The sequence below is a fragment of the Apodemus sylvaticus genome, chromosome 2, assembly GCF_947179515.1.
Source record: "Apodemus sylvaticus chromosome 2, mApoSyl1.1, whole genome shotgun sequence".
Taxonomy (NCBI): Eukaryota; Metazoa; Chordata; class Mammalia; order Rodentia; family Muridae; genus Apodemus; species Apodemus sylvaticus.
This window is the reverse complement of record NC_067473.1, coordinates 63659595-63668676: the sequence shown is the minus strand read 5'-3', so window position 1 is coordinate 63668676 and position 9082 is coordinate 63659595. Positions and strand designations below refer to the sequence as shown.

General features: G+C 50.7%; 1 long non-coding RNA gene across 5 annotated transcripts; it reads right to left on the bottom strand.

The window, feature by feature from the left end:
- Positions 1-2301: 2301 nt before the first annotated feature.
- LOC127678507 (uncharacterized) lies at positions 2302-4524 on the bottom strand. Of its 5 annotated transcripts, XR_007976579.1 has the most exons (7): positions 3908-4524; positions 3691-3752; positions 3598-3659; positions 3071-3225; positions 2823-2884; positions 2637-2698; positions 2302-2326 (listed from the first exon to the last, which is right to left on the bottom strand). It is a non-coding gene; the product is annotated as an uncharacterized LOC127678507 (long non-coding RNA). The 5 variants fall into 5 exon arrangements; XR_007976581.1 differs by lacking the exons at positions 2302-2326; positions 2637-2698; positions 2823-2884 and adding exons at positions 2375-2419; positions 2885-2946 and having other exon boundaries at positions 3102-3225; XR_007976580.1 differs by lacking the exons at positions 2302-2326; positions 2823-2884 and adding an exon at positions 2885-2946 and having other exon boundaries at positions 2593-2667; positions 3102-3225.
- Positions 4525-9082: the final 4558 nt, after the last annotated feature.

Below are 9082 nucleotides of genomic sequence, written 5' to 3'. Positions count from 1 at the left end.
CTCAGAGCCTAATGCTATATAATCTTTAACTATAAATACATGTTATATGTGTGTGTTTACACACACCTGGAGTTGGCCTTCTGTATTGTGGGTTACATATATACATATACACACACAGACATATACACACTCATAATTAAAAATAAGATCTTTTTAAAAATTTAGATTTTTTTAAATTTTATTTTATGAGTTATGGGTGGTCAGAAGAAAACATCATTACAGACTCCAATTGTGAGCTTCCATGTGGATTCTGGGAATTGAACCTGGGTCCTCAGTAGAACAACTGTGCTTCTAAACCCTGAGCCATCTTTCTACCCCCAAAATAAAATATTTTAAAGGAAGCTTTAAAAATAATAAACAAGCCGGGTGGTGGTGGCGCACGCCTGTAATCCCAGCACTCTGGGAGGCAGAAGCAGGTGGATCTCTGAGTTTGAGGCCAGCCTGGTCTACAGAGTGAGTTCCAGGACAGCCAGAGCTACACAGAAAAACCCTGTCTCGGAAAAAAAAAATAATAAATGAACGTATGGGATCATACACGTAGAGTTTTGTTTTGTTTAGTTTTGTTTTTTGACCTGCATGTCTGTCTCTGTACCACACATGTGTCTGGTACCCATGGAGGTCAGAAAAAGTAAAATTTTCTGTGCTGGGGTGGCCAGCCTGTGCCACCAGACCTTGTACCTCTGCCGTTTTGTTAAGGAGTCTGAGCACCTGCAGGTTTTAGTGTCCAGGGTGTGTGTTCTTGAGGCTGTCCCTTGTGGGTGGTAAAGGGAGGCTATTTGTCTTTCCCTAAGTCAACACGAGGATAGATACCTGCCTACGGGGCCAGCCCCTGTGTTCCAGGCCTGCTGCAAATCATTCTAACCACTAATCCTTAACTGTTTACCCCACACTGCCCTGCCTTTCCCACTGAAAACAAAGGCTCTTGGTGGGGATTTCCCCTGGCACCTGACCAGGCTTGGTGCTCGTCCCCGGACCTGTGTGGTACAGCACAGCCCTCCTCAGACAAGTATGGGGCGGCAAGCTGGCTCAGTGTGGAACGGTACCGCAGCCATAGCCCGACGAGCCCAGGGAAAGGCTGAAGGAGGGAGTGCCTCCCTGGAAGTCTTCTGACACGCACAGGGCGGACACTGGGGCGTGTGTGCCCACACAGTAGACACACGGGATACATTTTTCAAAACCTTTTAAATAAAAATCTCCTAGTGGTATCCACACTTGATGTCTGGCTTGCAATCAGACATCTCTGTGAACTAAAAGCCTGTAGTCAATTGAATCAGGAAGCTTGAAGTCCCTCAACTTAGTGGCTTTTCACAGTTGGTTTGATGAGGCTTGGTCCCTTATGTTTCTACACAACACAGAATTAGCTTGTCAGTTTCTCTCCTTGCTCTTGCTGGGAGGACGCTGAGTCTGTCCCGCTTTGGGGAGCATACCATCCTAACAGTTAAATCTCCATCAGTGAGGGTATAGGGCATCTTCCATGAACTCGGTCTGCTTTCCACTTCTTTTAATTGTGTTTCATCATCTCTGGTGCAGCCATCTTGTAATCCTGCTGTTAAATGTATTCCTAAGTGGGTTATTTGTGTGTTGGTTTTTGTTTTTCTTTAAGTGTAGTTACTTTGTAACTTTTACTCAGGTGTTGAAGGCTGGCTGTCCTATGGAGATACAAGCAGGATTCTACGTTCCAGCTTGTGTTCTGCAGTCCTGTTCATTGTGTGTCTCTTACCTCTATGGTGGCTTGGGCTGCTGTTTCTGTACAGTTGTGCTTTGTATAACGACTGACTCCTATGTTCTTCTGTATATGTGAAGTGGGAAGATCATGGTGGACACTCTCACCTCTTGGGAAGATCACAGTGGACACTCTCACCTCTTGGGAAGATCACAGTGGACACTCACACATCTTGGGAAGATCACGGTGGACACTCACACCTCTTGGGAAGATCACGGTGGACACTCACACCTCTTGGGAAGATCACGGTGGACACTCACACCTCTTGGGAAGATCACGGTGGACACTCACACCTCTTGGGAAGATCACGGTGGACACTCACACCTCTTGGGAAGATCACGGTGGACACTCACACCTCTTGGGAAGATCATGGTGGACACTCACACCTCTTGGGAAGATCACGGTGGACACTCACACCTCTTGGGAAGATCATGGTGGATACTCTCACCTCTTGGGAAGATCACGGTGGACACTCTCACCTCTTGGGAAGATCACAGTGGACACTCTCACCTCTTGGGAAGATCATGGTGGACACTCACACATCTTGGGAAGATCATTGTGGACACTCACACATCTTGGGAAGATCATGGTGGACACTCTCACCTCTTGGGAAGATCATGGTGGATACTCTCACCTCTTGGGAAGATCATGGTGGACACTCACACCTCTTGGGAAGATCACAGTGGACACTCACACCTCTTGGGAAGATCATGGTGGACACTCACACCTCTTGGGAAGGTCACAGTGGACACTCTCACCTCTTGGGAAGATCACGGTGGACACTCACACCTCTTGGGAAGATCATGGTGGATACTCTCACCTCTTGGGAAGATCACGGTGGACACTCTCACCTCTTGGGAAGATCACGGTGGACACTCTCACCTCTTGGGAAGATCACAGTGGACACTCACACCTCTTGGGAAGATCACAGTGGACACTCACACCTCTTGGGAAGATCACGGTGGACACTCACACCTCATGGGAAGATCACGGTGGACACTCACACCTCTTGGGAAGATCACGGTGGACACTCACACATCTTGGGAAGATCATGGTGGACACTCTCACCTCTTGGGAAGATCACGGTGGACACTCACACCTCTTGGGAAGATCATGGTGGACACTCACACCTCTTGGGAAGATCACGGTGGACACTCACACCTCTTGGGAAGATCATGGTGGACACTCTCACCTCTTGGGAAGATCACAGTGGACACTCACACCTCTTGGGAAGATCACAGTGGACACTCACACCTCTTGGGAAGATCATGGTGGACACTCTCACCTCTTGGGAAGATCATGGTGGACACTCTCACCTCTTGGGAAGATCACAGTGGACACTCACACCTCTTGGGAAGATCATGGTGGACACTCACACCTCTTGGGAAGATCATGGTGGACACTCACACCTCTTGGGAAGATCATGGTGGACACTCTCACCTCTTGGGAAGATCACAGTGGACACTCACACCTCTTGGGAAGATCATGGTGGACACTCACACCTCTTAGGAAGATCACGGTGGACACTCACACCTCTTGGGAAGATCACAGTGGACACTCTCACCTCTTGGGAAGATCACAGGGGACACTCACACCTCTTGGGAAGATCACGGTGGACACTCACACCTCTTGGGAAGATCATGGTGGACACTCACACCTCTTGGGAAGATCATGGTGGACACTCACACATCTTGAGAAGATCATGGTGGACACTCTCACCTCTTGGGAAGATCACAGTGGACACTCACACCTCTTGGGAAGATCACAGTGGACACTCACACCTCTTGGGAAGATCACAGTGGACACTCACACATCTTGGGAAGATCATGGTGGACACTCACACATCTTGGGAAGATCATGGTGGACACTCTCACCTCTTGGGAAGATCATGGTGGACACTCACACCTCTTGGGAAGATCATGGTGGACACTCACACCTCTTGGGAAGATCACGGTGGACACTCACACCTCTTGGGAAGATCATGGTGGACACTCTCACCTCTTGGGAAGATCACAGTGGACACTCACACCTCTTGGGAAGATCACAGTGGACACTCACACCTCTTGGGAAGATCATGGTGGACACTCTCACCTCTTGGGAAGATCATGGTGGACACTCTCACCTCTTGGGAAGATCACAGTGGACACTCACACCTCTTGGGAAGATCATGGTGGACACTCACACCTCTTGGGAAGATCATGGTGGACACTCACACCTCTTGGGAAGATCATGGTGGACACTCTCACCTCTTGGGAAGATCACAGTGGACACTCACACCTCTTGGGAAGATCATGGTGGACACTCACACCTCTTAGGAAGATCACGGTGGACACTCACACCTCTTGGGAAGATCACAGTGGACACTCTCACCTCTTGGGAAGATCACAGTGGACACTCAGACCTCTTGGGAAGATCACAGTGGACACTCCTCTCACTTCTCCTCCCTCTTCCTTCTCTCACAGTCAGTCTTCTGCGTCTTTGCCTTGTTGGTTCCATTTTGGTCACACTTTCTCTGCCACGCCCGCAGCTCCTCCTGTACCCCTGGGCGGTCACCCTAGGTGGCTCTCCATTCCTGATCACTGTATGTCATGTGTGATCACTGTATGTCATGTGTGATCACTGTATGTCATGTGTGATCACTGTATGTCATGTGTGATCACTGTATGTCATGTGTGACTCTGCTCTGGTTATCCTCATGGTCTCTCACCTTCGCAGGGATGAGCACTACTGCTCTTTCCCTTCTTCTCATGCCCACATCCTTACTCTGGATTCAAGTTTTTTCTTTTTATGCTTTTGTTTTTGTTTGTGTGTTTGTTTTTCCAGACAGGGTCTCTCAGGGTATCTCTGACCGTCTTAGAACTCTCTGTAGACCAGGCTGGCCTCAAACTCACAGATAATCCACCTGTCTCTGCCTCCCAGTGCTGGGACTAAAGGCGTGCACCATCATGCCAGGCAATTTTTCCCTTTAACCTAAAAACCACATCCGTCTCCAGCCTTCCTCATTCCCCCTTTTCCTCATCTAGGACTCTGTTCAGTCACCACCAAAACATTGTACACCTGCTCCATTTTGATTGATTGATTTGTATCGCTACATGTGTGCCACATGTGTGTGAGAGGGCCAGAGGAGGGTGTCAGATTCCCGGAGCGGAGGTTGCAGGTGGTTGTGAGCCACCCAGCATGGGTGCTTCGATGGGACCCAGGTCCCTTAGAACAGCAACAGGTGTTCTTAAGTCTATCTCCATCTCTGTCCCTGTCCCAGCCCCTCCCTCCTGCATGTCCTTTACTGTCCTGTCCTGCCTGCCATCATTCTGCTCTGTGTTACGCCCATCTGAGCCCTGGTTCTGAATCTCTGGCTCCCCCCTCACTTCAGAGGCTGGGATTGAGCCCAGGGCCTTCACGTGTGCCAAACCTGAGCACCAGTGCCCAAGCCACACCCCAGCCCCTGTCTTCTGCCCTTTGGAGTCCGTCGTTTATCCAGCTGTACACAGCTGCCAGTCTGTACCTCGGAAAGCTCTGGTCAGTCTGAAGGTCGCTGTCACCTGTTGCGGGTTTCCGGGCGATTCTCTTCACCTGCTGAATTACTTGCTTAGGTACCTCCCGTGTGTGTTCCTCTGCAGGCCTAACTCCTCACATCTTTGTAGGGAAAACAAAACAAAACAAAAACCCAGGATGGTTCTCCACCACTTTTCCCTTGTGGAAAATGTGCTTGCTCTCCGGGGCGGGGCTGAGTCCCGCCTGGCTCCCCGTGCAGACAGGTGGGTCCTACCCTGCAGGACTTAGTGTATATGTAGGGTGGTTTGCGTGTGCCTCACATCTTCCTCCTGGGCTTAATCTCTTTCCTGGCATCTCCAGTCTCTGTAATCTTGCTTCCTCGTAGGAAATGCTTGCTAACAGGACAGACTAGAGCTTGGATCTTCCTGGAGAACACTGCATGCAAACGCCTGTCCCCCAGGGCTTATGACGTCAGAAACTGGAGACAGAGGCCTGGCGTCCACCCAGAGTCCTCTTGCAATTTAGCACCGGAGTGTAGGTTCTGTAGGTTCTCTCTCTCTCTCTCTCTCCCTCTCTCTCTCTCTCTCCCTCTCTCTCTCTCTCTCTCTCTCTCTCTCTCTTTCTCTTTTTCTTGGATTTTTGAGATGGGGTTTCTCTGTGTTGTGCCCTGGTTGTCCTAGAACTCACTTTGTAAGCCAGGCTGGTGTGTAATAGCCCTAGCTGACCTGGAACTAATTCATTTAGTAGACCGGGATGCCCTTGAGCTCACAGAGATCCTTCTGCTTCTGCCTCTGCCTCCCAGATGCCGGGATTAAAGGTTCAGAGCGTCGTAGGTCCTCATTTGCATTCTGGCAGCTGAGGTGAGATGGTCTCTGCAGCACCTAGCACCTCAGGCTGTGTAAGAGCCAGAGAGGCTGAGGCGGTACCAATGCTGCATTCTGGAGAGCTGCTCATGGGGGCCCGGGCTGATGTTCCCTTAGAGAATCTAGAACTTAAATACTTCTTTGACCCTTAGTAAAATAAGTGGCCAGGTTATTCATCTGGCAAATTCATTTGGCTAACCAGGTCTGCTTTGCCCTGCCCTGGAATGGATTCTCAACCAGCTGCCTCAATTTAGTCCAGAAGGAGGTGGCTCCCAGCAGCAGGAGATCTCCAGGAGACGGAAGCAGAGCGCTTAGATGTTTTTGTCTATGGACTAACCCCGGTCATGTCCCTCATTCTTAACAATGCTGGTCTTTGGGAGCCAAACTGGGAAGGAGAAGAGCAGCGAGGGGTGCCGGGGCGCTGACAAGAGCATCCGTGTCCTTGGCAGATCTCAGAATAGCATTGGCAGCTCCTGGTGACTCATCGCTGCAGGCCTGCTCACCCGAGCTCCTGATCTTAGCGCGAATGAGGACGCCAGCCTCTTCCTCCTGCGCCCGGGGCTTCCTGTCTTTCCTAGGCTCCCTGAGGGGAAGTGCACAATGCAAAAGACAGGACAGGTACCTGCCAGGGTCTGGACCAGAGCCAGACCTGTTTATAGGCTCCCTGGCGCTCTCTGCATCATGATTTTTGGGAAAGGGGGATCTGTAATTCTGGCCTGCCCAGCCCCATTGAGCTAAGGCTCCAATGCTCATGTGAGAATCTCTACCTGCTGCCCAGGGCTCCTTCTGCTCCTCTTAAAACCTTTGGTTAATTGGCTTTCTTACTGCCTCCCCCCTGTATAAAACTATTTTTTTTCTCTTCTCTTATGTAGCAAGAATTCTATTTATTCACAAAGCCACAGCTGTTGGGTTCTGCTTCTGGGGCTACTTCCCAGCCTTCCAAGGGTAGTCTTCTGTATGGCGGGCTCCAGCTAGAGAAGGGTAGGTCTATCACCACTCAACCCTGAGGGCCCTGTGTGGGACCAGGTCCTGGCTTCACCATGCTTCTTTGTCTCTCTTTGAAGGGAAGAACAGCCATTATCTTAAAGGCCTCCCACAGCAGGGCAGGGCAGGGCGCGGGCAGGCTTCCTGTCCAGCAGCCAGAGCTGGCTTTGAATGCAGACCCTCCTGCTTTGCCTTTCAAGTGCGGAGACTGTAGTGCGCCTCACCGTGCCCAGCTCCATGTCATGCTTAGAAATGGTGACCCAAGAAGGGCCACAGGTCTGAGGGTCTCTCAGGCTAATGCCACTCTCTGATCACGAAGCGCCCAGCTCTTGTGTGTCCCATTTTGCTTTGGCACAAGTCATCGCCCTCCTCTGTGACTTTCACAACACAGGTTTTTCTTGGATCCACATAGCTAAAACTGAAGTGTCCTCCTTCCCCCCTCGCAGAGGGAGCTCTCTGCCTTCCAGCTCTGCCTGTGACTGTCCTTACCAACCCTGCTTTGGGATATTTTATAGAAATGCAGATCTGGTGACGTGTCTGGAATGACACAGCACTGTCTGCGGGGAGGACGTACATCTGTAGCTTCTGAAGGTCCCAAGTCCTCTCCTTGTTGCGACAGGACACATATGCTCTGTTAGAGAAGTCAGATTTTAGTGGCGTGAAACCAAATATACTTATCTCTAAAAGGAGAACATAGCAGGCTGGGGGTGTAGCCTGCTTGATAGAGCCTGCCTTCCATGCACGGAGTCCTGTTTTCCACCCCAGCAATGCACCTGACAGGCATGGAAGAGAAAGCCTTTATCTCAGCATCCAGCAACTAGGGCAGAAAGATCAGAAATCCAAGATCATCACTGTGTATATAGGAACTTTAAGGGCACCTTGGGTGACCTGAGACCCTGTCAAAGTGATGATGGTGATGGTGATGATGATGATGATGATGCCAAACTTTGTGGCGGCATAAGCTTTTAATCCTAGCATTTGAGAGTCAGGAAGCAGTGACAAGTAGATCTCTGTGAAGTTCCAAGCTGTCTTGGTCTGCATAGCAAATTTTTCAGTCAGAACTACATGGTTGAGACTCTGCCTCAGAAAAGAAAGGAGGAGGAGAGGAGGAAGAGGAAGAGGAGGAGGAAGAAGAAGAGGAAGAAGAAGAAGGAGGAGGAGGAAGAGGAGGAGGAAGAGGAGGAAGAGGAGGAGGAGAAAGAAGAAAGAAGAAAGAAGAAAAGGCGACACAGGAGAACTGGGTGCCCTGCAGATTCTGTCTCCCTTGAGGAGAGCCAGGTGGATGTAACTGTGTTCTGTACCAATGTCAAAACTCTTGATGCATTCTTGTCTCCAGACCGTAGCCAATTTCAAACCCACCCCATAGATGACCTACTTACCATAAACCTGTTAAACGACATTACAGAGGCCAGGCCTCCTTGTCTAGATTCACTCCAGTTGGAGAGCGTAGGCGCCATCTTGACGCGCGTTTATTTGTCTCCCCAGGGGCAGTCTTCTGAAATGGTGGGATGGAGGTTTAGCCCCACCGTGAGGCGAGCACACTGAAGCCCGTGGGCTTGTCCTCAGCATTGACTCCCCAAAGCACCTGCTTGCACCCCAGACCTGTGGCATCTCTCCTGCCCCGCCCTCTCTTCGGAGATAGCTCCTTCCATGAGAGGAAGCCAGCCATGGCCCATAGAACTGAGCGGTTTTGTTGAAGTGGGAAGGTGAGCCGCTGGAGGATCGGCGCCCTGTTCCCTGGAGGTGTAGCGCCGCCTGGAATGCGGCCTCCCTCTCAGGCGCTGGACTGCGCTGGCCTTCCCAGCACCCCTCCTGTCTCAATCTGCCCGATTTCCTGCTAGCCCTCCAGCCCCCTTTCTGGTTTGATGCTGGAAATCGAGCCCATAACCTTGGGCATATTAAGTGCGTGTTCTACCACTGACCCACATCCAGGGTCGCCGCCCCCTTCTTTTGTGAGCTACTGACTTGGGTGTCAGGAAAGGAGAATGTATGTTCTTGCACAGTGGAGATGGTTCCCCTC